General features: G+C 38.2%; 1 long non-coding RNA gene across 1 annotated transcript in view; it reads left to right on the top strand.

Moving 5' to 3' along the window:
* Positions 1-4,333: 4,333 nt before the first annotated feature.
* Positions 4,334-27,758, top strand: part of LOC134807970 (uncharacterized) — a 70,901-nt gene continuing 47,476 nt past the window's right edge. The window contains exons 1-2 of the long non-coding RNA XR_010149716.1: positions 4,334-4,584; positions 6,799-6,978. This is a non-coding gene — a long non-coding RNA (uncharacterized LOC134807970). The remainder of the gene's footprint in view (positions 4,585-6,798; positions 6,979-27,758) is intronic.

Below are 27,758 nucleotides of genomic sequence, written 5' to 3'. Positions count from 1 at the left end.
GCAAAAACATTATGGAGATATGTATGTAGATATTATGTAGACATTATGTAAACATTATGTAGGTATGTATGATAACAATGTACTACATGTGCAGAGATCCACTTAAACCCTTGAATTTTAGCTTGAAAAATAAAAACCATCTTCCCCACTTGTCATCCAAAAATATCAGCACAGAGAAGGGAGAAGGTCAAACAAAAGTCACTGTTTAATTTAATTTTTTTTCCAAATTCTCATTGGAAACTTCTAGCATGATAAATGCTCTTGATCAATGTCAGGACACTTTCTCACTAGTGTAGAAATAAAGAAGGAGCCTGGAGCCAGGAGAGACCTACACATATTTTAACAATGAAAGAAGCGTGTGATGTGTGCAGCTGACATCCTAGAGAGTGTGAGTTAGCAAGGGACTCTCCCCATGCGCCTTCCTGGGCTGCACATGCAAGATGTAGCCAACATTGAGAATCCTGGAGAACAGCAACTGTTCTAGGAATGACTGCTTTTATCTATTTTCTCTTCTGCCCCTAGAGGACCCGGGAGTTTAAGCAACAGGAGACGTGAACTTAATACTTGGATAAGTTTTCCAAACTCTTGATGTCTCAGTCTCTGTGATGGTAGTATAACAATATAAAAACTCACAATAGTAATGATAATAATAATAATAATAGTTGCCCTGAAGTCTTGTCATGATGATTACAGAAAGTATAAATGGAGTAGTAATTTTAAATTACAGTAGTTATTCTAAAGTTAATAAGCCTCTTTTCCAACTTCAGCATATGAAGGAAATCCAAGGGGAATGAAATGTGTCCACTTTCTAATGCCCTCCCTAGCGAAGGCCCAACAACATTTCAGGCCAGTTTTACTCTGCTACAATTCATTTGCACTTAAGTGCATCTGACCTATAATAAGTTCATGAGAACTTTAGAAGAATAATTACATTTTAGCAGGAGATAACCATTTAAGTCAAAGAAAGCTCTCTCTTGGTGATAATTTGGACTGTTTAGGCCAGTTTCAGGAGTACCCTTAGGGGAGGGGTAATCTTTAAACACTGACTTGACAGCCGAGGGAAAGGAAGTCTGGTCAGACTCTTCCTCGGCTGATGGGGAACTCATTCTTGATGCCAAGAAATCAACTAGAAGTTGCTGGAGATTCTTTCCTATCCTGGATTCATCCCAGGATAAATTGAATTGCTATAGGATTGCTCATCATTTAAAAACTTCAAGACTCAAATAGGAAAATTCACCATGGTGAAAATTCAAGAACTATGAAAGACTGTGGAAAAGATATGTTGAAGAAAGAAATGATCCTGATTTTCTTCAAATATAATCTGAGAAAAGGAGCATTCATTGAGCCCCATCATTCATTGAGCATTGTGCTATCATGGGTATTGTCACATAAAAAATCATACTTAATTCTCACGACACAACTAAAGGAAAGTACTTGTATTTTATTTGGCTTTTACTACCATATACTCACTATCAAAATTACGAAAAATGAAAAAAGTATTGATATAAACATTTTAAAAAACATAATTTCTTCGTAAAGGCAATAGCTATTATTTTTGTGTGTTTACTTGTAACATTTCTCAGTATATGCATGATGTATTTTATACAGTTTACATATTACCCTTAAATCATTAATCCTGTTATTTTCACTTATTGTGTGCAGTTTAATGTTTGTATAATATTTTGTCATATGAGTATTTTTGTATTTATGAATGTATACATTAATATAGAAAATTTACATGAATAATACAAAACAGACATTAAAAATAACCTTTCTGCAGGACAAATTAGTTATAAGTATACTGAATTGGGAGAATCAATTTGGAAATAAAATTAACACCGAAGCACTATTTAGTTGCCATAATAAAATTTATTTGCCCAGAACAGGTTTATTTGTAGCTGTTATGAAGCTGAATTTCTGAAACTCATTCTCAGAAAGGTACTGATGGCTTTAGTGCCTTAAATGCCTTATATATTTAAAATTGATAAGTAAATGAAAATATCAGAGGAGAAAACAACTTCTAAATAACTGATTCTACCCCTCCTTTATTTCCATTTCTAATCTTACATTTAGGTAGAAATATCTATTACTCAGAACAAATCATCAGGACAAAGTATAATTTTAACTGGCTATGGCACGATTCTCACCAGTGTGGAGCTCAGATATGTTTTCTGTGTACATGGGCAGTTAGTAGCAGCTTTGGAGCAATAATTACACCTGTGGAATCAACAGTGTATAGACTGATGTCTACAGTAGCCTACCTCATAGGTCTTCTCTGTTGTCTGCAAAGCATCAATAAATAATATCTCAATATGGAATCTGTCTTAAAGTTCAGAGCAGTTTTATCTTAGACACACTGGGAAAAAGTTTATAAATAAAACTTTCAAAATAGTTTTATAAATATAAAATCTGAGGGAAGCTTTTATATATCAATTTATACATAACTGTCTTCATCATCTCTCTCTCTCTCTCGATATTGACATAGACATAGACATAGATGTAGATACACGTGTAGGTCTCCACTGCTTCTGAAGCTCTCCAGTAGAGGCAGTAATCTTGAGAATAACCCAATAACTATTACAAAAATGTTCTTCCTGGGTGCTTAACACCTTGATTTGTGGTTCCTGCTTGGTCCAGTCAATGGCAGGCGTGGTTTCCTACATTCCTTCTCTCTCAGCTTTGGCTCTAAGTGTGAAGGAAGGCATGGGGCTAGAGAGCGCATGGCTGCTAAATGAGCTACTGAAATGTATTTAACTCTTCCCCTATAGTTGGATATTCAGCTATTCCTACATGTTTACATTACAAACAATGCAGTTGTTACCGTATTTAAGCCTAAATCCTTATCAACATGTCTTGTTATGTCCTATAATAAATATTTTAAAATACACTTTTTCATGTAATATATACTAAATATATTTATACCCAAATCATTTTCTAGAAAATATATTTTAATTTACACCATCACCACTGGTTTATTAATGCGTGTGCTTCCCCACATTTTAGGGGAACTCTTTAGGGTACTTTTTGAATTAAAATGACTTAAAGACCCAAAAAGGAGACAAGACTTAATGATGGTCTTTCAAGTACATTGTAATTTGTAGAAGAGACAAATTACCTCATACAAAGAACACCCCTGGGATCAGCCTTCTAATGAAATCCAACTCACCTTTTTTGACACCTACTATACTGTCATAGGTATCTTGGACACATTATTTTATGTAATCCTGACAACAACTCCAGGAGGCTATTGCTTTATTTTTATTGTTGAATCTTTGGAAACTGTTTCAGAGAGGTTAATTAACTTGCCATTGATAAAACAGCTTCAGCGATATTGAGCTTCACACTGACACAGGCCAAACAGCAAAATGAAAGTAAGCAGACCACACTGCTTCTCAAATCCCACCATATAAAGGGCTGATAATTCAAATAAATCATACCCCTACTGAATATTCCCTTCTCTGTGGTCTTTCATCTTACGTTTAATTAAAATGTGGGTAACAAATCCCATTTCACCATATTCATTATTCATGCAAACTCACGAGTCACATACAAGTGACAGTACAATATTGAGAATTTCTATAAAACCATTTATCACCATCACTTCTTTGCATTTACTGTTGCTTAATAAACAGTAGATACCATCTCTTGGCACAATGAGGCAGGCACACACACAAAAAGAAAAGAATTCTGCAACATTTAATTAATGGCAATACCTAACAATTATTTATGTGAGCTCATTACAATCTGCTGTTTGTTACAATCCATCCATAATTTTGAAATAATGGTAAATGATATTATTGTAACCAAACAATAAATTTGGTTAAAAGAGAACACTCACATATGGAAGTAGATGGAACTATCTGCCCTTAAAAATGTGTAACTATATATCAGCTGTTGAAACAACCACTTATGTTAAATGCGATCACTTCTTCCCTTTGGTTTCAAATCTGGGGTGACTTGGAGAAGAGGGAAATTTGTATTGTATGTATTTACTTCACATAGAAAAGGCACAATGGCTAAATGAAGTCAGTTACAACTTGGAGGCAGCTTCGTAGATGAGAAATGGTATATAACAATAGTTACTGAAAATTACGATGTTATAAAACACTGCTGGAGTTTATCAGAAACATGAATAGTGCTTGTCTCAACCTAGTGCTGTTGGTCTCTATGCATGTGAATTTCAAAGATACCTCCTTAAAAAAAAAAAAAGCTTTATTGTGATGTAATTTATATGCCATACAGCTCAACAATATACAGTGTAGAATTTAACAGTTTTTAATATGTTCTCATAGTTGTGCAAACATCACTACAATATAACTTTAGAATTTTCATCACTCCAAAAGGAATCCCTATACCCATTACAGTCATTCCCCATTTCTCTCTGCCTCCACAACCCCCAGGCTTAGATGGACCCATCTTGTGTTTTGGTGTAGACCTGGGGCTTTATGACATTCAACATTTCGTGTGAAAAATAAAGAATCAAACCTGGGCAATGTAGTGAGACCTCATTTCTACTAACGTTAAAAAGAAAGTAGCTGGGTATGGTGTCGTGCGCCTGTCATTCCAGCTATTCAGGAGGCCGAGGTAAGAGAATCACTTGAGCCCAGGAGATTGAGCCTGCAGTGAGCTGTGATTGTGCCACTGAACTACAGCCTGGGTGACAGAGCAAGACCCTGTCTCAAAAATAAATAAACAAATAAATAAACAAATAAATAAATTAGTTAAATAGAAAGGATCAGAGCTCCGATTGGAGTAGACAGTTTGACAACCTGTGTCACACCTTAAAATATAGAATTTGTTTCCTTTTAAATTTATATGTACTTTCCTAGCTGAATACTTTGCTTTCTTTTCCAGAAGATTGCAAAGAATAAAGCTACCTTTACTAAACAGTAGTAGTCTAGCTCATTTAGCCAGTAAGAAAAGTATTTTTTAAAAAACGGAGTTTCTCTGAGTATTTAGATAAAATATTTCAGAATATGCAGAAGGAATGGGAACCAGTTTGTTTTTATAAAAAGCAACCACATGGCCGGGCGCAGTGGCTCACATCTGTAATCCCAGCACTTTGGGAGGCCAAGGCGGGCGGATCACGAGGTCAGGAGATCGAGACCATCCTGGCTAACACGGTGAAACCCCGTCTCTACTAAAAAATACAAAAAATTAGCCGGGCGTGGTGGCGGGCGCCTGTAGTCCCAGCTACTCGGGAGGCTGAGGCAGGAGAATAGCGTGAACCCGGGAGGTGGAGCTTGCAGTGAGCAGAGATCGATCGCGCCACTGCATTCCAGCCTGGGCAACAGAGCGAGACTCTGTCTCAAAACAAAACAAAACAAAACAAAACAAAACAAAACAAAACACAAAGGGACCACATGAACTCAACGGTGTAAGAATAACAGGGAAACATGCAGAGGAACTCTGGCTACTACAGTAGAAAACAATCTGAACAAGTCAAAATCCACCTTTCCCGGTGGCCCAGCCTCCCTTGACCTGAGAGCCCTAGGATCTTTGAACTTAGTAACTGTTGCGTGTATTCCAATATTATTAGCTCATGATCCAATGCAACATTTTCATCTCCTTTCCTCAATAAGGACCTCTTTTGGGACAAAGCTTGCCTGTTATCTGGACACAAGTGCAGCAGGCAGGGGGGCAACATGACTTGGTCCCATGATACCATTAGCATGGTGGACCTGGTTCTCTGTTTGTAGAAGGAGGTTAATTGGATGAACCTAAATATTGCTTTCAATTTGATGTCTGTAATTGTCTGAGACTACATTACTTGCGTTGCTCCATGTTCATCCTAGGATCCACCTGAAAAGAGCAGCATTCACAACCCATGACCACTGTGCCCTAGCCATCCACTCCCATCACAGATTTAGGAGAAGGAGTGGACATATTCCCTGCAAAACAAAGGCAACACCAGGCCAGTGAGAAGCCGCATTACCCGGGCCCTCAGGCAGCATCAGACGTGGAAAAGAGCAATTGTCAGAGTAAAATATTTGCTTATCCAGTGGAATTTGTGATTACTGTTCAGTGGATTCATGGAGATCAATCTTCTCCAAAGACAGGCTTTCCATTTTCATCAATCAGTGCTCCTCACTGGCATCAGCACACATGAGCATGCACATAAATACATATATACACACACATACATATATACACACAAGCGTACACATAACACGGCACATGAAGCTCCACCTCTGGGCTTTTGTTTGGGACCTGCTCTCCGCTCATACCTAGCAGGCCACAGTTTTCGGGGATCCAGACACTGGGCAGAATGGATGGAAAGCATGGCTGTGAGAGGAGGTTGAACATTGACAAGGGAGCTGAGGCCACAGGGAAAGTAGGGGATGCTGTGAGAAATAATTTAAAGCATAGAGAGAGCAGGTGGTATGATGGAAGGCCTCAGTATGTACATGTGTTTCTGCAAACAGTTTCGAATTTGTTTATGTGCCTATGCCTGTTTGTGTGTGCGCTGTGATGGGGAAGAATGCTGCTGGGTGAAGCTGGAGAGGTGGGCTGGCCTCTGGCTTCAAGACACTCACAGATGCTCTCTCTGAAGTCTCATAACCATAGTCTCTGAGGACAGGACAGAGTGATCCACTTCATGGTGATGGGTAGCCCCTGAGAGGGAAGAGCAAGGCAATCTATCCTCAGACTTAGTTTTAGAAAGATCACAACGGCATAAAACACACACTAGTGGTGTTTTTTTAAAAAAGGAGTGGGAGGGAATGTCCCTCAAAGTTAATATATATAGCAGTCACCTGGAATGCGTGTCTAAAATGAAGATTTCTTTCTCTCTTCCAGAGACTATGGTTGAGATTAAACAAAATTATCTCTAAGTAAAGCATGAAAGTGCCTGGAATATAAAAGGCAAAGTAGAATAAAAAGTAGCTGCTCTCCTGCTGATGGTGATTTCTATGGTGATGGTGACAAGGACGTTGACTCTCTACTTGGGATTCAAGAAGCCTGGTCACATCTGGAAAGGTAGGTCCTGTCCAGGGAAGCCATCTGCCAGAGGGTCTTTTTTTCTTTGTCTTCTTTTCAATGTTGTATTTAGCATTCAAAAATATGGGATCTCAAGTCAATGACTTAGAAAAATTGACTGAATAAAATGTTTCCATGAACAATATAAAAAGATTAGCAATATTTGCAAATACATCAATTTGACTTTGTTTAATAGTTTTGCTTATATTTTCAGCAGATATCCATTATGCTATAATAATATGTATTATAAGATAAATCCCCTTGTTATTTTTCTTTTCACATCGAATTTTTATTCCACTCTTTCTATGTTTTTAATTGATATGTAGTAATTGTACATATTATGTGATATAGCATGATGTTCCAATGCATGGATACACAGTGTAATGATCAAATCAGGGTAATTAGCATGACTGCCACCTCAAATATTTAAAATTTCTTTGTAGTAAGAATATTCCAAATCTTGTCTTCTAGATGTTTTGAAATATTTAATACATTATCATTAACTATAGTCACCCTACTGTGAAATAGGACACCAGAACTTATTCTTCCTATATCATTGTAATGTAGTACCCATTGACCAAACTATTTCCATTTCCCCCTCCTCCTTACCCGACCCAGTCTCTGGTAAACACTATCCTATTCTCTAAGTTTGTGAGATCAGCTTTATAGACTCTAACATGTAAGTGAGATCGTGCAGTATTAGTTTTTCTGTGTCTGGTTCATTTCACTTAGCATGATGCTCTCCAGGTTGATCTACATTATTGCACATTGCAGGATTTGATTCTATTTTATGGCTGAATAGTATTTCATTGCATAAATTTATCAATTTCTTTATCCATTCATTCACTGATCGATACTTAGGTTGATTCCATATGTTGGCTGTTGTGAATAATGCTGAAATAAACATGAAGGTGCGGATAACTCTTTGACATGTTGATTTAATTCTTTTGGATACATACGCAGTAGTAGAATTGATGGATTATATGGTAGTTCTAGTTTTAATTTTTTGAGGTGACACCATACTGTTTTCTATAATGGCTGTACTAATTGACATTCCCACCAACAGTGTATAAGGGATTCCTTTTTCTCCATATCTTCTCCAACAATTGTTATATTTTTTTACTTTTGATAACAGCCATTCTAACTGGAGTAAGGCGATACCTCACTGTTGTTTTGATTTGCCAGAATTTCTTAATCTCAATCCTCTGGTTCTCTAAGGCAGTGCTTCTGGGCCCTGACTGCACTTTGAAATAATCTGAGTATCTTTCAAAAATATTACATCAGAAGCAATTCTTTATGATTTTTGGGTGTTAGGATCAAGCACTGAAATTTTAATGAAGTTCTCCAGAGAATTTTAATTGCACATAGATTTGGAAACTGCTGGACAAGTTACAAAACTCTGGTTTCACCTTCACCTAAGGCTTCAACTAAAAATGCAGACTTCTGGGCCTAACCCCAGATGTAGTGAAATGGATTACCTGGAACCAGTGGTGGAGGTGGATGACTTTCATGTTTCCTAGCACCCTGGTTGGATTTCTATGCATATTAAGGCATAAATCACTGCCTTAGAGGGATGGACTGCATATAAGTCATACCTTATCTCATCTCATCCTATCTCCAGGGAAGGGTTGCTGTCTTACTCAATCTTCAAAGAATAATCAACAGCTTTTTTCAGAATGCTTGACATATAGGGCCACAAATATTTTCACATTGCTCAACTATATTGCAATGCATTTCATGCTTCTAAAATTTAGTAGAATGGAATATATTTGCCTATATAAATATATACATACATATATAAATGTAAATAGTTTCTAAAACCAGTAATGGGTCTTTTATCTAAAAGCAACATATGTACAGTTCATTCTGGTGGATGCATTTTTATTTTACTTTTTCTTCCATTAATAGAAGGAGAGAAGAGAAGGGCATTCAACAGATATGTGTTGAGCCCTCACTATCTCCTAGGTGCTGAAGCCCTGCCTTCCACTGAGGCACATGTCCCCTGAAGAGCCATCAGGGTATAAGAAATCTGAAATGTAGAGTTTTGTATGGGTTAGATTTTTATTTACATTTTCCAAACTACATCTGTTTAATTTATCCTCCCCAGCTTGAAGTGGAAACTCCCAGCAGCTAAAAAAGCAGTAACCCAATACCTGAATCAAGATGAATACATTTGCAATCATTTATACTTTCATCTCTTTTTCATGCTGGAGACCTTGTGTGGGTCTTGTCTTGTCATTGCATTAGCATTTGGACAAATGATAAGCCACTCCCTACCCTTCAACTGTGAGCCAAGGCAAACAGATTTATCAATGTCTATACCTTTTAATTTTTTCTTTTTTTTTCTTTTTATTATACTTCAAGTTTTAGGGTACATGTGCACAACATGCAGGTTTGTTACATGTATATATACATGTGCCATGTTGGTGTGCTGCACCCATTAACTCGTCATTTAACATTAGGTATATCTCCTAATTTTTTCTTTTTTGATGAATCATTGAAAAAATATGGTAGGTTCTTCAGTCAAATTTAAGGATCCTCAATAGTCTTGTTAGTGATATCAAAGTAAATAAGTGATTTACCCAGTGAGATGAAAGGCCCATCATAGAATGTGAAATGAAAACCCTGATATACTCAAGACAGATTGTTTTGGAATAGTGAATATATATTTATATCAATATATATTGTTCAGTACTAAGTCTGATAAACCCTGTCTTTTACATTTTACTTAATGATGCTTTTGAGAGCTTGATGATCCATTCTGTCATATTTTGCACAAAAATCATGGTAGCAAAATTGAAAGAAAAGGTGGGGACATAAAACAAATGTTTAAAATAGCTTGATATATAACTCTTGTTGAAACTTAAACACTTTAGAAAGCACTGAGTTTATGATCTGGTCTTTTGAAAGCTTCTGCTCATTTTTGTGTCAGCATATTTAATGCCTGTGAAGGACAAATCTTTTTTAAAATTTGATCATAGCATTTATGAGTTCATATTATAAAGCCCTATTCATACCTACAATGGATAGAAACCAGAGCAAAGACTCAAATATCCTGTCTCTTTGCAACGATTGCTACCATTAAAAGCCTAGGGCACAGAGGCCTTCACTCAGTACTCTCCAGGCAGGACAGAGAAGTTGAGGGCAGTGGCTCCAGGTAGCAAAATCTGCAGAGTCATGCAGGAAGCATTATCGTTTTATTTCTGAGGCTTTCTCATCTCCTGCCAGAGGTTGATCACAGAGCTCCAGATTATTCGAACACCAGGGAAGTGTGGGTAGAAGGTTACACAGAACCTGCTGTTGGAAACTTGGGTGGGAAGTTGGGGGTCTGGACTCCCCTGGTGTATTTCCAGAGGTGTGTCTGGATGCTTCTTTCCCTCCACCCCTGCAGGAACCTGAGCTGCCTCTCTTCATCTCTCTTTACTCTCTAACATATTCCCCTCATCCTATTTCCCATTGAAGTATTTCCTTCATCCTTGTTTTTCACATTTATTATTCCAGATGCCAAATGATCACCTGCCTCTTTCCAGAGTCTAAGATTCAGCTTGCTGCTTCTGCTCATTGGACCTAATTTGTGTCTTTTGGCTCATGCTGCCTTCTTGCCCATTTCCAATGGGTCTGTTTTATTGTGGTCAAAATACCCTGTATGTAAAATTGTTTTCTCAATTAGCTTCTGAATCCCTGAAGTCCTTTCAGTTCCTTGGAGGACTTTCTGAACTTCTGAGCCAGGCTTATGGTTGTGATTTCAAGATGAATGGAGAGGCCCGACTTCAAAGAACTCAAAATGGAGCAGAGGAGAGTGGGTCTAGGAACAGGGCCAGCATGGTGGGTTCACAGAAGGTCAGAAGACTGAGGAAGACCAGGGCACCAGAGAAAATCACTCTGAAACATTGCTCATAATACCATAGCATCCCCTATCAGGTTTCTCTTCCACGGTACCATTAGAAGTAAAAATATGTTCAATATAGACCTCACATAAGCCTCTGTGTTCAAATGAAAAGATTTTCTTTCCTACTCCAACAGTCTGCTTCTGATGTCTCTGCTTCCCAGAGTCCAGCTTTCTTTCCTCTCTCTTTGACTTTACTGCCTTTCACCCCTTCTTTCTCATCACTACCTCTTTCTCACTGGAATATTCTGTCAGTCTCAGAGGCTGCCCAGAAAGAGCGATGTCATGGGTTTGCCTAAAAAGAGTGGCCACTTGCCCTGAAAACAGAAAATGTAAAGGTCACCTGCTTTGACTTGTATTGTCCCTGAGCCCCCAAGGCTTTGTCCTGCCTCTTGCTTGTGTAAGGTGCACCAATACAAGGTTGTAAACCAAATATACAACTCTAAGGCCCCCCAGACATCTGAATGGACTTCCTTCTCAGCCAGGACACTCTTAAAATTTAACCTGAGAGACTGGTTAAGGCCATGACAGGAAGTAGGGGTCGGACATGCTTCATTATACCTCTCTGGCACTAAGATCAACACAGACCTTAAGTCTGATAAGAAGCATTTATGATCTATTCTCTCTGAAGCCTGTTACCTGAAGGCTTCCTCTGCACAATAAGAATTTGGTCTCCACAATCCTTTATCTTAACCCAGATATTCCTTTCTAGTGATTCCAGGTCTTTAGATAAACTCAACAAATTGTCAACCAGAAAAATTTGAAACCTACCTATGACCTGGAAGCTCCCAGCTTCAAGTTGTCCCACTTTTCTGAACCAAACCAGTGTATTTCTTAATGTATTTGATTGAAGTTTCATGTCTCCCTGAAATGTATAAAACCAAGCCTCACACCGGCCACGCTGGGCACATGTTCTCAGGGTCTCCTGAGGGTTGCATCATGGGCCATGGTCACTCATATTTGGCTCAGAATCAATCTCTTCAAATGTTTTACAGAGTTTGACTCTTTTCTTTTCTTTTTTTGTTATACTTTAAATTTTAGGGTACACGTGCACAATGTGCAGGTTTGATACGTATGCATACATGTGCCATGTTGGTGTGCTGCACCCATTAGCTTGTCATTTACATTAAGTATATCTCCTAATGCTATCCCTCTCCTGTCTCCCCACCCCACAACAGGCCCCGGTGTGTGATGTTCCCCATCCTGTGTCCAAGTGTTCTCATTGTTCAATTCCCACCTATGAGTGAGAACATGCAGTGTTTGGTTTTTTGTCCTTGCGACAGTTTGCTGAGAATGATGGTTTCCAGCTTCATCCATGTCCCTACAAAGGACATGAACTCATCATTTTTTATGGCTGCATAGTATTCCCTGGTGTATATGTGCCACATTTTCTTAATCCAGTCTATCATTGTTGGACATTTGGGTTGGTTCCAAGTCTTTGCTATTGTGAATAGTGCCACAATAAACATATGTGTGCATGTGTCTTTATAGCAGCATGATTTATAATCCTTTGGGTATATACCCAGTAATGGGATGGCTGGGTCAAATGGTATTTCTAGTTCTAGACTCCTGAGGAATTGCCACACTGACTTCCACAATGGTTGAACTAGTTTACAGTCCCACCAACAGTGTAAATGTGTTCCTATTTCTCCACATCCTCTCCAGCACCTGTTGTTTCCTGAATTTTTAATGATCGCCATTCTATCTGGTGTGAAATGGTGTCTCATTGTGGTTTTGATTTACATTTCTCTGATGGCCAGTGATGATGAGCATTTTTTCACGTGTCTGTTGGCTGCATAAATGTCTTCTCCTGAAAAGTGTCTGTTCATATCCTTCACCCACTTGTTGATGGGGTTGTTTGTTTTTTTCTTGTAAATTTGTTTGAGTTCTTTGTAGATTCTGGATATCAGCCCTTTGTCAGATGAGTAGATTGCAAAAATTTTCTCCAATTCTGTAGGTTGCCTGTTCACTCTGATGGTAGTTTCTTTTGCTGTGCAGGAGCTCTTTAGTTTAATTAGGTCCCATTTGTCAATTTTGGCTTTTGTTGCCATTGCTTTTTGTGTTTTAGACATGAAGTCCTTGCCCATGCCTATGTCCTGAATGGCAATGCCTAGGTTTTCTTCTAGGGTTTTTATGGTTTTAGGTCTAACATTTAAGTCTTTAATCCATCTTGAATTAATTTTTCTATAAAGTGTAAGGAAGAGATCCAGTTTCAACTTTCTACATATGGCTAGCCAGTTTTCCCAGCACCATTTATTAAATAGGAAATCTTTTCCCCATTTCTTGTTTTTGTCAGGTTTGTCAAAGATTGGATAGTTGTAGATGTGCAGCATTATTTCTGAGGGCTCTGTTCTGTTCCATTGATCTATATCTTTGTTTTGGTACCAGTACCATGCTATTTTGGTTACTGTAGCCTTGTAGTATAGTTTGAATTCAGGTAGTGTGATGCCTCCAGCTTTGTTCTTTTGGCTTAGGATTGACTTGGCAATGTGGGCTCTTTTTTGGTTCCATATGAACTTTAAAGTTGTTTTTTCCAATTCTGTGAGGAAAGTCATTGGTAGCTTGATGGGGATGGCATTGAACCTATAAATTACCTTGGGCAGTATGGCCATTGTCATGATATTGATTCTTCCTATCCATGAGCATGGAATGTTCTTCCGTTTGTTTGTATCCTCTTTTATTTCATTGAGCAGTGGTTTGTAGTTCTCCTTGAAGAGGTGCTTCACATCCCTTGTAAGTTGGATTCTTAGGTGTTTTATTCTCTTTGAAGCAATTGTGAATGGGATTTCACTCATGATTTGGCTCTCTGTTTGTCTGTTATTGGTGTATAAGAATGCTTGTGATTTTTGCACGTTGATTTTGTATCCTGAGACTTTGCTGAGGTTGCTTATAAGCTTAAGGAGATTTTGGGCTGAGATGATGGGGTTTTCTAGATATACAATCATGTCATCTGCAAACAGGGACAATTTGACTTCTTCTTTTCCTAATTAAGTACCCTTTATTTCCTTCTCCTGACTCTCTTCTTTGACAAGGTGCTCACTTGTGTAGGGTGATCCAATCATTTCAAGCCAACAAGCTTCCCAAACAAGCAAAAATACCTTTTGAAACCTTTCCATATTCTACACTTTCTAGGTGGGCTGCCCTTTTCTCTTGTCTACTGAGCAAAGTCTTTCTGATTTGAGACTCAGTTCAGGTATTACATCTTTTTCTGAGATTAGGCTTTGTCTATTCTTCCTCTTCTCCCAGCCCCATCACACCAGCCACCTCACCTCCACGGGAAAGCCTCCTGTCTACACTTTGTGTTTCTGCTCTTCTCTGCCAGGCTCTGCACCCTTCTCCAGGGTGATTCCCACTACTGGGTACTGTCTGCTTACCTGTGCCCTCTGGCCCCACAGTATGCTCCCTTCCTCCATGTCTATAGCTCCATTGCCCAGGGTAGTAACCAGCACATGAGAGCAGAAGAGGGCAACCTACTGACTAAGAGCGTTTATGCACTGGAAGGAGTCACTGGATGAAATCATAAACAAATATCCCCGGGGATAATGATGTTTCCAGTGAAGGAAAAACACAACAATGATAATGGTTACCAAGCTCTAAGAAAACAATGAATTTGAGAGGGCAACAGAAATAACAGCAGGCTTCTTGGTTTCCAGATATAATCCAGGACTCTTAAGTGTAGGTAAAACAAAACAACAAAGCAAAAACAAAACAAGAAACATAATATCAAACTACAGTATTTTCTTAATGTTCAAATTCAAGAACCTAATGTATAGCCCCTTGCCAACATTTATAAAGAGCAATGTTTTCTGAGAACTTTGTAAAGGAAAGAATCAAAAATTTACTTCTTAAGAAGGATATTTCATATTTCTCCCCAAGACCCTTACATTGAATTGGTAAATTAATTAAAAGTACTAAGAAAACACGGTCCAACAATAAACTTCTCATAAGAAAATGGCAGATGTGTTAGTAACATTTAAAAGCTATATGCATAACCTCCTGCTTGACCTCAGTAATTCACAATTACTTATCCCTCAGTCAGTTTGCATCAAAGTGAGTTAAAATAATGTCCAGGAGTAAATTTACTCACTGAGATATCAGCAAAAGGAAATAGAAATATCACAGGATAATTGAGAGAAAAGAAAATGTGAAACTCTTTTATTTCTTTGATAAAACATACTGCTAATGAGCTTCTAAAACATGATTTGCCAAGAAATAATCAATGCAAAGGAGCACGTTTTAGGTCTCGTGTTCACTGCTTGTTGGTTGATTTTTTTATTAAGGCTGAAAGAGGACAGGGCTAGAATGCCACCATGAGTAATTACAACTCTCAAGGACTCAGATGGCATATTTAGGAAGCGACATTTTGCCATGGAGTTTAGACACCCAATCGCTTTTTCTCAGGCATCCTCAAGCCTTCCTGGGCACAAACCCCTACAGCATGAGCACTGGTCCCATGTCCTAGGACCACAAAAATACAAATGCATGCCTCTCTGTTTGTAGTCCCATGAGACATGCTTGCTGCTTTTAGAGTGACTGGCCACAAGTGTGCAAGATCCTATAGGCAGCAGCAAGGGAAATAAGAAAAAATAAAAAATAAAGTCTGAGTTTATGTATTTTTAAAAATGTAATAAATTCAGTGTAAAAGTTTTTCATCTGGAATTGGATTTTTTTTTAAAGTCTGTAAGTGTGCATTATGTACAAATAACAGAATTTAAAAAGACATTGCTGAATCCTATTTCCCAAAGGTCACCATCATCCTTCAATATTGATTGAATTCCAAATTGCACCTTATTCCACTTCTGTTGGCCTTTAGAATAAGGTCAGTATCCAGTAGCTGCTTGGTTTTCTGAAAAGAACCCTGAAACGACAGCCAGGAAAAGTCAGTTCTTGTTGCTGGATTTATGAGTCACATAACCCCGGAAGAAGTTCTGAGGCTCAGTTATGTGGACAGCAATACCTGCTCCACCTACCCCAGAACACTGGCATCTACAACATCAACAAAAAAAGTCAGTATTTCTGGACTTTCTAGATAACTGCCAGAGTCTAATCATTTCCCATCCCCCTAACAGTGGGCTAGGTGGAGTCAGTTTCTGCAACTCCTATCAATGTTTCCTCTTTAGTCATGAATATTAGCATAGAAGTTTTGCAAGGCTTTTAGGGAGGATAAGAATATAAGGACATTACAGAGTTATCTGAAGAATGCAACAGGAATATCTGTTCAGAGCCCTGGGACAAAAGCCAGGCTTCCTTCTGGGTTCTCCAAACCTCACACACCTTGACACGTTTCTTTGCTCATCTTCCTCATTCCCTCAAGAGACTACTGTTCTTTGAGATTATCTTTTTCTGTTCATCTCAGTTCCCCCATTCCTCCAGCCAGGAACTCTCTCCTGGAACCCCCTCCATCACCCATCTAACCCTGCTCACTTCAAGACTGATCTTCCAGTCCTCCAACCTGAGGTTCTCAGGACAATTCAGCCACCAATGAGTCTCTCTTCTGACCACTTCTCTGTTATCAGAGGAATTTCACTCCTCTGTGCTCTTGAAAACTTATTGTATACCACCAAGTGTTCTTAGTTATCTATCAAAAGTTTGCTTTATTCATCCCCTTGAGAGGAGGGATGGTGCCTTAAAGTTTGCTCTATTGCCCACAGCATCTAGCACAGCATCTTGCTAATGAAACACGTAAGAAATAAATATTGTTGACTGATGGAGTGCTGGTTGGAATACCAGAAGCCTTTTTTGGTAGGAGAGGATTATATTGTCTTTGATACTTCCATTGACACATAACACTTTCTTTTCGACCACAATACTGAAAGTAAAATAATTAAAAAATAAAACTTGTTGAACTAAGTTATCTTTCACTGAAATAAGGGTTATATTAATGTCATGCTGGCTTCTCCTAAATGTCTGTGAAATGGATATTTCTTCCTTGTATTCAAAATATCGCTTTCTAAAACCTCTGTCTGCTCCTGAAACTCCTGTCTTCCTTTCAATTAAGAAATTTTATGGGAAAGCCTAGTTTCTTTCCCCTAATACTATTGTTTTTGTTGGAAATGAAGCCGGTCCTAGTTTTAAGCCAGACTTAGAGATCGTTGCGAGAATTTTCAAAGTATAAAGCCAGTTAATAAAGAGCTTCACACACAAAGAAAACTTTTAGAACTGACATTTTATGCAGAACTTTAAGGCTAGGATGCATATTTTTTAATTTCTGAAAAATAAAAATGTCTTGTATAGGAGAGGAAACTGTGCTCTTCTTTCCCATATGGAATTAATTACAGATAATCATTGTATTACGTCCTCTTTTTTTTTTTTTACTTGTATAAGAACAATGCCATGTTTCTTTTATGTGACTAAAAGAATTAGCCTCTATAAATAGAGTGATTGTCCTTGTCAGAAACAAATCAGTTTCCACAAGGATCTTTTTAAGTATCCTTTTAATAATTCAGTTTGGCTGAACATTATAAATGAAATTAATTAAATGAGTATGTATATAAATTACCTGGTTAAGAGACTGATCATCGCCATTATTACTAATAATAATACAATTAATTTTAAAGAAATATTCAGAGTGAAAGAAACCAGACTCCCAAAGAGAAAACAAAGGTACATTCCATCTATTTAAAATGGAAAATGCAAAATTTTCTACACTGAGAGAGAACTCCCTGGGACAGAGATCAATGGCTCCCTAGGACAACGGGAGGGATGGGAATAAGAATAAGAAATTGCAGAAACAAAAACACTCTTTAAGAGGATGGCTATGATCACCATGCTCACTAGCTTTATTGAGGTGATGATTTCACAGGCATATATGTAAGTCAAACTTACACAATTGTACACTTTGAGTATGTGCACAAATACAGTGTGCTTAATTGTACTTCAACAAAGATAATATCTTAAAATGTGTTCATTGGTGGTGCATGAGATTATCAGGTTGTGACCTTCTACTTCATGGCCTCAATCCTCCTGCCCTCCAGGTGCCCCCTGGCCAGCCCCCTACAACATCCAGCTGCCATGCTATGCCAAAGCTGTGGTCTCTTGACAGCAGCATTCTCCTTCCCTGTCTTAAACATAAGTGCCCTCAGACTCTACTCAGACTCTCTGTTTCATTTCTTTTCTTTTCTTTTTTTGGCGGAGTTTTGCTCTTGTTGCCCAGGCTGGAGTGCAATGGGGCGATCTCGGCTCATTGCATCTTCCGCCTCCCAGGTTCAAGCGATTCTCCCACTTCAGCCTCCCGAGTAGCTGAGTAGCTGGGATTACAGGTGCCTGCCACCATGCCCAGCTGATTTTTTGTATTTTTAGTACAGATGGGGGTTTCACTATGTTGGCCAGGCTGCTCTAGAACTCCTGACCTCTGGTGATCCACCTGCCTCAGCCTCCCAAAGTGCTGGAATTACAGGCATGAGCCACCACACCCGGCCCTCAGACTCTATTTCTATTGAAGCATGTTCAAAAGAAAGCACCAATATAATATTCAATACGGAAAACATTCACAACCCCAAATGCTTTTCTCTCTCTCTCTCTCTCACACACACACACACATCCACATCCACACACTCATTACTTTGCTTCAACAGGTATCAACATTCTCAACCAAAGAAACAAAATTACCTAACTGGACAGGCAGGCATCAGGATAGATGGAAATCAGGTTGGCGTGTGGTATCACAGATAAGGGTGATGGATTATACTCAAGATCAGCCCACATGGGACTTAACGTGTTCACTCATCCACTTATTCATTTGTGCAATATGCATATTTAAACATCTATAGGCAAAGTCTGTTGCTCATTTCTGAGCATCCAGAGAGGAAGAAAATAATCTCCCTGTCCTTCTGCTCTCACAGAAGAGAAGGACAATAAATAGATACGTATTTCCAGTGCAATGTGAGTCATTAGAGAACATTTCTGGCAAAACACATTTCCTCATCCAATGTGCCTCCCTGAGGTTTCTCATTCACATGCATATTTGTATGTATTTACTATACCCATATATCTTAAAAGGATATACTGTTGCTTTACATTTTAAAGACTTATAAAAATGATTTCTAGAATAATGGGATCAAGTACTCAATTCTTTCAGATGTCATTGGAAGGCTTATTGGAAGAGGTGACATTGAATCTGAGTCTAGAATCTTGAATGTTTCAATGTTGTTATCACTGAGCTGTATTTGAGGTGTTAGTTACATTTTTTTCTTCCTCATAAGAATAAAGTTTCTAAATAAAGTTTTCCATATCATTATCCATATCACACATAAAGGTGACCATACCATTAAATTATTTTGCATTAATTTATATTTCTTTACTCACAAATTTGGGGGAACTTTAAGTCTTTCAGAGAACTCTGCCGAGTTTAGGGAAATAGAAACCAATCAAAAAACAAAAACCTCTCCCTCAACCAGCATATTCCTTCTCATCCTGGATGAGGACTTTCATTCTGGGCAGAGCAGGCTGGCAATAACGAAGAAGAAATGAGTCCGAAATAGGCAAGCATTTTCTTTTAATTTAGGTGTGTTCTGTTCCGCCCAGTCCCTTTCCCAGAGCTAGAAAATATTAAATCACCTTTCCTGTGACTTGGCTAACCAAGTGTAAAAGCCCATTCTTGGGGCACACCTGTAGAAATAGGATGATATTCTAAGCTTCGTCCTGAAGACTCCAATTAGGTGGAATCTACTGTGAAGGAAAGAAACAGAAAACAATCTCAAAAGACTAACTGTATGCCGGGTACTTCTGAATATCTGGAGATTCAAGTCGTGGTGCTCTTTTATGTGGCTATCTAGGCCTTTATTCACACTGTTCAGAGTGGGGAAAAGTCTGTCTCCCATTGTCGTTGCTGGAAGTTTTTCTAGGACATCATGTGAAACCCTTTCCTTTTTCTTCCTCACACTCCTAACTCTTATATTTTCTTCTAATAAACAATGTGTCAAAGAACTGGTTGATTTTATATGTTCTCCCCCTGTGGCTGCTGTGGGCAAAAGCACTCTGACATTGATCTCATTCCAGAGATGCCCTGTCCTATGGCTTCTAATCAGCACGGAGCTGTCAGTTTAAATTCCCTGAGAAACTCTCCTGTCTTGGGGGCTTGATGTAAGACATGGCAGCAGGAAATGGAGAGCCCAGGAAAAGAGACATACATACTGTATTTCAGACTCATCAAGGAGTCATTTTCCCATCCAAATATCTCATCAAGTAGCCGGGTAATTTCTCATGGGCTCTTGCAGTGCCCTTCACTTTGTGACCCCTTGTTTAGGTTTCGATTTTGATTTGCTTTTCAAGATTATGAAAACAAAGAAAGGCATGGTACAATCTAGAAGGAGTGTGGCTACGGTAGTGAAGGAGAAAAAACAAACAAAAGCAAAAAATTTAAAAACATGGCCTCTGTCTATTTTCTTCTTATTTTTGCCTCAGTGTCCCATTGCTTATTACCAGTCTCTTTAAAACAAATAAGCTAGTTAAATAAATATATTTGTGCAACACCAATATAGAACTCTATGCTAGACAGTGGATGAAAACCCAAGCAGTCCCTAATTTTATTCCTGGATGAGGTTCAGATCTACTGAGTGCAATGTGGACGTGATCATAATGAAGTCAAAGCTGTAACATGCCAAGCACTCTGTTTAATATGAACATTTCTGATTACTTTAGTAGACTGAGCTCACACATTGTATCACTTCTTCCAAACTTCCAATTCAAATAACAGAAATTCTAGGGGAAAAACTGAATAGAGAGTTAAGCTTAACACCAAGGATGCATTCCAGAGCATGGCTTTGCGAAAACAGGTACTGTCAAATAAGTCTTAAGGTAGGTGCCCAAATTGGCATAACTATTACGAAGGAGAATTAAGAAAGACCTCACACAAAACTAAACAAACAAACAACAACAAAAAGCATTTGTCCCAGTACTGTCACTTTTAGGAATGCATTCTCAAGACAAATCACCAACAATATCAAAATACATATGCACAAGATTATTAATTGCATCATTATCTGCCATTACAAATATTAGAAATAAATGACCATGTGTAAGAGATTGGGTGAGTAAACTCTGATACATACACCTGTTATGGAATGATTTCCAGGAAATATTGCTAAGTCAAAAAAATTAAATTTAAAAGGGAATTAAAAATATGGTATTTTGTGTAAGATAATTTGATAAGTAAAAATATTTGTGTTGTGAACATATCATTACTAAGAAACACTGTAAAATTAAGCCATATGTTTATGAGATTTCTGACCTATGAAAGGTAAACAGGAATGGAGTAGAAATGTTGAAAGTGCAGGCAGCATCCTTCTTTGGTTATATTTTTGTATAGTTTTGACTTAGAATGCAAAGTTAATGTTTACACATTCTACAGTATAAAATAAAATCATTAAGCATTGGGAAGAAGAAAAATCCTAAAATGAAATAAATGGAATTCAAACAAAAGAAAATGGCATAACTTAATTTCAAACAAATATCATAACTACTCTGAAAAAAATCAGTTATAACTTAAGTAGCTTTTAAGGGAAGTGCTTTGACTATATACCCTCAGACTGCAAACAAAATTAGCTGTGGATGAACCCCAAACTCTTGTATTCATGTTATTAGGTTTCTTTATCCAGTACTATGAGTTAGCAGTTCCGAAACTACCTTCTGTTTCTGATAGATATAAGTAAAAAACTAAGTATAATGAATGTAACAGGGATCAGATCTCCCAGGGTTGAGGGGCTTACAAATATGAAAAAGGAATAAAAGTATAGTGAATCCTATGGCGTTTGATTGGAATTGGAGATATTGAAATGTAGACAAGGTTTTAGAGAATTAGAGATAAATATATGGAGAAGTCAAAATATTTTCATCTCTCCATCTATTAATTCTTCCTAGCTCCACTGAGCCTAGAAACAGTGGCACACAAAGCAAGGAGGACATCAGAAGCCCACATGTTGGTTTCTAAATACTCTTCTCCATGAAAAGGAACCTGGGCTCCTTGGGAAATGGCTGATTTCAGGTCTAGGACAAGGAATGTCCACAGTCACTTTGAATATCTTGTTCTGGGTCAGAAATAGGGAATATCTCAAGAATGACGGGGCACATCAGAAGGATTTATAGCCAGATTGAAGGAACTCTCATTGGCCAAATTTGGACAGTTGCTCATTAAAGCAGATAATGACTATAATGGCTTATAAATAATTCAATGAAATGAAAACACGTGTCCATTTGGATAAAAATTAGGAATAAATAAAAAAATGGGGAAGATGGCAAAGCTTTTCTTTACAGTATAATGGCAACTATAAATGTAAAATAAAGGATGGAGCTGGAAAATTATCTGTCTCCATGGCAACCATCTTACAATTATAACTTTAGACAAAGCTACAGTATATACAAGAACTAATGGGTGTTTGATGAGGAGCAGGATATGTACATGCTCTGAAAGTCATCCATTAATTACAAAGGGAAAGCTGGTAACTTCACAGTGGAGAATCCTGGTAAACACCATCTTAACTAAGGATCAAAGTCAACATCACTGGCGGCAGGACAAGCCAACAATGTGTACCTCCTAATTAAATTCACTGAGAAGAAAACGGCATCAGTTTTTTTTGGAATGCCTACCAACATGCCTAAACAAATCCACTCATAAGGAAAAATCAGACAGTAAAACGTTCAAAGAATATTCCACAAAATAAATTGCCTATACTGTTCAAAATATCAAAACTATGAATACAAAATCATAGACTATATTGGCATGAGCAGAAATTACATTTACAGGAATTGAGAAATAAAGGCAAAAAGTGAAGACAGAGCATAAACTGTATTCATTCATGTATCTCATCAGGAAAATTGAAAAACTAGGCAAAGACAACAACATATGAGAAGTTTTGTTTGTTTATTTTTTTTTTTACTTTTGGGACATATGAACCTGTCTATATTCAGGTCTGTGATATTAATGATAATTAATTGCTTCAGATAAACAGCTAATTAATTATTACTTAATTTCTAAAATGGAAAATATTATATAAATATATCTAAATAGACCATATTAGTTAGGTATCTTTTTTTGGGCTAGGTAACAAACAATCCTCAATTCCCAGTGGCTTACAACAAAAAGGCTGGATTCCCATTGATGGCTTATGTCTTCCAGTGGGGGTCACCTGTTGATGTGCTCCATGTCTTCTTTAATCTGAGATACAGGTTAAAGGCAATGCACCTCTCTCAGACACTGACGCATGCCGTTGTCAGGTCTGGGAGAACTGAGACACAGCAGAACACTAGAGGCTATGAGAGTTCCTTCTCAACAGTGAGATGGGCCACTTCTGCTCTCATCCCACGACCAAGGTGTGTCACATGCCCAAGCATGGCACCCATGAGACAAGGAAGTAAAGCACTCTTAGGCAAGAACAGCAGGTAAATGGGGACAAATACTGCCAAACTGTTGACTTTATCTAAGTGTAAAACTATAAAATACTTATGGTAATGATTTGTAAATTAGGGGAAAAAAGGCTACAGAGGAAAACAAAAGAAGCCAAAATCAAGCACTCATAGAATATTGTTGGTAAAATTATAATGATGCATTTCTTTTCATTCTCTGTCTCCACATACACATATTCACTCACACACACACTGCATGCACAAATTTACACCTAGCTCTTTCCAGTCAAAATTATATTGGTGGCCAGGGTGTGGTGATTCACACCTGTAATCCCAGCACTTTGGGCCAGCCACTTAAGCCCAGGAGTTCAAGCCCAGCCTGGGTAACATGGCAAAACCCTATCTCTACACAAAATACAAAAATTAGCTTGGTGTGGTTGCATGTGCCTGTGGTCCCAACTACTTGGGAGGCTGAGGTCTGAGGTGGGAGGATCACCTGAGCCCAGGCAGGTAGAGGCTGCAGTGAGTCGTGATTATGCCCTTTCACTGCAGCTTGGGCAACAGAGTGAGACCGTGTCTCAAAAAAAAAAAAAAAAAAAAAGCTGTTAAAATTATCTAGGTTATTTTCAATTTTCCTTGTTGAAATAATGCCATAATGAACTTCTGTGATTACATTTTTATTTTTGTATATGATTATTTCTTTAAGGTCAATTTCCAAAAGTGGAATTACTGAATGAAACTGCATAATCATTTGAAGATTTCTGATGCACATTATCAAATTGCTTTCAAAAAAAAATTTGTCTAATTTATTTTGCCTTTGTTTCCCAGACTTACTATTGCACCCACTGTCCTGATGCTACATAAGTTCTATTCTTTAGCACTCCTTTGTTGAACTACCGTGATCTGTGAAATACGACCAGAAGGAGGGATATTAAACTCGTCCCCTGATAACAGCATCCACACACATAAACACCAACAATTCTCCTCTTAAATGGAATTCAGTCTTTATTTCAGATTTTCCAGTAAATAAGAAGTATCTTGTCCTTAGGAAACTTTTGCCTATGCTTGCCTTAAAATATCAGTTCGATGAATTTGGTGTATTGGAATCCTCTATGCCTCATGTCCTCCTATAACAAGAGATATGCACAGGATATTCAGCGAATGTAAAAGTCCATTAACATGTTTAAGGAGTCTAGTGATGAACAATGGTAAAGAACATGCTTCATTATCTCTGCCAATCCAGCAGGACCCAGAGGCAAGCAAGACTCAGCATCTTCTGAGTCTGCCACCTGTCAGATCAGCAGCAGAAAAGGACAAAGGAAAACAAGAGTGTACGATCTATTTGTCCCAGATCTTCCTTTAGCCCCACCAAACCAGCTGCCCTAGCATTACCCTTTCTGCTGTGGTTATTGATCTCATTGATAAAAAAAATAACATTTGAGTGATAGCCGGCATTCATTCTGCTATCCAGTGCAAGGAAGGAGTTCCTTCCTGAAATTAATTGGTTGTGACAGAGGGAAGGATTTATCAGATGCAAGAGGCATAACACTAGATTTCAAATCAGGTACTTGAAGGACATGAATTTGGTTCATTAAATTATCTGTGTATGGCTGTTTTCAGGAATCCCATTCTCCACAAAAGCTACACAACGAAGTTCAAATTTGATGAAGCTAGTATGCCCAGTGGCCCTTATCAAAAAGTATAGGTTTTCTCATTTTTAATGCCCTTGGTAACATCTCTCGTTGGGAGCTGATGATATTTAGAGAAACACTTTTGTCTAGTGGGATGTGAGCTGGGTGGTTGCTCTCACAGAATAATCTCCTGAAGAGTTACTTTTATTTCTTTTTTTCTTGTCAGTGAGTATAGAATAACACGATTCCTTGCCCAATTAAGGAAATATATTTATCCCTATATCTATCTATAATCATGAGAGAGGAAAATAATCTGACGTTGATTCTCTGTATCAGGATCTATTTTATTCAAACTCAAATATTATTAGTCGCCCCCTCTTTCTCCTCTTCTCACACTTGTTTCAGTTTTCTGAAATGTATTTTCTGTCTTTTGGTTTGTATAATTCCCTCTTCCCTGTTATAATCAGAATAGGTATCACATCTGACCACCTTGTTCATTTAGGGACCCTTCTCTGCCTCCTGCACAAGCTTATTCATAATTCCATAAAAACCTTTGTCAGCCTGTTTTGTCACAGATCATGTCCTGTTCACTTATATATCTTATTTTAAGAACCAATGTGCACCTAACACTATTCACTTGTTGAAAGATCAAAGAAAAAAAAAAGAGAGAGAGAGAGATGCCAGATGCCAGCAGCCTCCCTATGTCTGGGCTGTTGGGTTTTTATACATCGAATGGGAAGTAAGTGTCCAAGAGCTTGCAATCCATAAGGCCTCATATAGCATGTGCTGTAGGCTACATGGTCAGATTGGAACAATTGCAGGAAGCACATACCAGGTATATGCTGAATGACTGGTTATGGTCGTTAATTTTATGTGTAAACTTGCCTGGGGGTAAGGAATGACCAGGTAGCTGAAAAACCTTCTTTCTGGATGTGTCCATGAGGGTGTTTCCAGAAGAGATGAGTGTTTGAGTTAGTTGACTGAGTAAAGATCATCCTCATCAATACAGACGGACATCATCCAATCCATGCAGGGTCTGAATAGAACAAAAAGGCAGAGGAAGGGCAAATTCAGTCTCTGCTTGAGCGGGGACTTCCTTCTTTTCCTATCATTGGACATCATTTTCCTAGTCCTCGGACCTGCAGGCTCGGACTGGTACTTACACTTTTTGCTCTCCTGGTTTTCAGGCCTTTGGGATTGGACTAAAGCCACACCACTGGATTTCCTAGGCCTCCAACTTGCAGAGAGGAGACTGTGGGGCTTCTCAGCCTCCATAATAGAGTGAGGCAATCTCTCATAATAAATATTTCTCTGTCTCTCTCAATAAATATACATATATACTACACATATAACAGTGCTTATTGACACTTTCTCTGGAGAGAGACTAATACAGAGTTCTCTGGAGAACTCTGACTAACACATTGATAATGGGTTTGGTAACAAAACTTGGTTCCAGCCTGTCTGTCATAGATACCAATACGATACTGAGTTATATATAGGCATGCATCTACCAGTCAGTTATTTACAGGCAAAATTTGTGTATGTTTGTAAGACATAGTTGACCTAGGCTGAAACCTAACTCACCCTGTGGGCTCATTGCTTGATGAGTTAATATAAAGAATTATCATAAGAGAGCATAGCCCAGGCAGAAAAAACAACCTATAGACTGAGAAGAAAGGTCAGAATTTCAGTTTATTTTACGTGCAAATCTGTGAATTCATTTCATATGCATGGAGATATTAGGTTGTAGCTCTTTTCAACTTTTAGCAGTTGAATGGCAGAACATATTTAACTCTTGCATACAATTTTTCTCATGCTTGGTTCAAAATGAATTAAAATTGGAAATGTCTCCATCATGGTACAACAGGCATTGTTATGGTGAATGAATCTGCAGCTGCTGAGAAAACATTTAGTACCAAGGCTTTTATTTAGAAAATATAAAGCAATAAATGTCAACTAAACCCTATGGGGTAGACATGACATTAAATGAGTCTAACTTTCAGCAGCAAAAGGGAGACTGGCAGAGCACAATTGTGGATGCTACTGAAAAAAATAAAAACTCTTCAAAATTATCCATCACACACTTCGACTCCTCAATGAAAACAGTTACATATGTCCCCCCAGCCACCTGCTTCAGATTCTTAATAGAGGGCTGTGAATTATTTGTCTTCATAAAACTTCAGCACTCAACATGGTCTCTGTCATACTGCACAAACTCAATCCTTGTTGAATTGCGAGTTATAGACATGATTTCCCAAAATAATGAGCTACATCTAAGAAAGTTTTTTTTAAATCACTTCACTTATAAAGAATGTCATGTTACAGGGGTTATTCTTGTTAAACATGAGCTGGCAGGAAGAAACAGGATGAAAAATAAAAGAAAAAAGAAGCAGTCAGTATAAGAAGAAGAAAGAGATTAGATAGAGATTAAGAGGATTTGGGATAAGCAAACAGAGCAGGAGTGAGAGAGGCACAGAGAGAGATGGAAGGCAAAGATGAGAAAGAGAAATAAGGATAGGTGGGGGAAAGTGTGAAGATGTAAGAAGAAGAAAGTGGGACACTGATTGAGAGAGGAAGAGAGAATATTTCAGAAATCAAAATCCTCTGGCCAGGCATGGTGGCTCATGCCTGTAATCCCGGCACTTGTGGGAAGCTGAAGCTGGCGGATCATCTGAGGTCGGGAGTTTGAGACCAGCCTGGCCAACATGGTGAAACCTCATCTCTACTGAAAATACGAAAAAAAAAAAAGAAAAATATATTATCCAGGCAAGGGGCAGGCACCTGTAGTCCCAGCTACTTGAGAGGCTAAGGCAGGAGAATTGCTTGATCCCAGGAGGCAGAGGTTTCAGTGAGCCAAGATCACACCACTGCACTCACTCCAGCCTGGGTGACAGAGTGAGACTCCGTCTCAAAAAAAAAAAAAA

This window comes from Pan troglodytes, chromosome 13 (genome assembly GCF_028858775.2).
Source record: "Pan troglodytes isolate AG18354 chromosome 13, NHGRI_mPanTro3-v2.0_pri, whole genome shotgun sequence".
Classification (NCBI taxonomy): domain Eukaryota; kingdom Metazoa; phylum Chordata; class Mammalia; order Primates; family Hominidae; genus Pan; species Pan troglodytes.
The sequence above is the reverse complement of the archived record's forward strand: the minus strand, read 5'-3'. Positions and strand labels throughout refer to the sequence as shown.